Source organism: Myotis davidii, unplaced genomic scaffold (assembly GCF_000327345.1).
Source record: "Myotis davidii unplaced genomic scaffold, ASM32734v1 scaffold32, whole genome shotgun sequence".
Taxonomy (NCBI): domain Eukaryota; kingdom Metazoa; phylum Chordata; class Mammalia; order Chiroptera; family Vespertilionidae; genus Myotis; species Myotis davidii.
Window position 1 is genome coordinate 2984173 of NW_006286587.1, and position 554 is coordinate 2984726.

The window sequence follows — 554 nt, forward strand, 5'->3', positions numbered from 1 at the left end:
CTTTCCTGTTGGGTGTCCCTCACCACTTACAGACAGGCCCGGAGGGGGATCACTCTATCGCTCCCATCAGTGCTCGGCAGGTCATCCACCCAGTTGCCTGAGCCAGAGACCTAGAGTCCCAACCAGCATGTCCCATTCCCTGATCCCTCACACCGTGTACCACATCCACCTGCAGACCCCCTGCCCCCTCACCCCTGCCAGGCTGGTGTTGAGGGCGCCTTTTCTTCTGAGTGTCCAGCAGCCTCTTCTCTGGACAGTGGGAGAACAGTGCCTGCCTTACTGGGTGGCCTTGAGGAGCAAAACAAACACAAAGCAGCAACTTCCTCTTTCCTCGATGAAATATCCCCCATTCAGTGAATACTGGATGTGTGCGTTATTCCCAGATCAGCGAGAGCAGATTATTTTGTGTGCACTCGAAGGGCCTGTGGTCCAATAGAGGGAACACATGAAAACTCACTAAAGGTCGCAGGTGAAGTAGACGCCTATATGGGAACTGTGGAGGGAGACACAAAGGAGGAAGCCAGTGGCCCATTCAACCCAAGGGAATTGGGAAA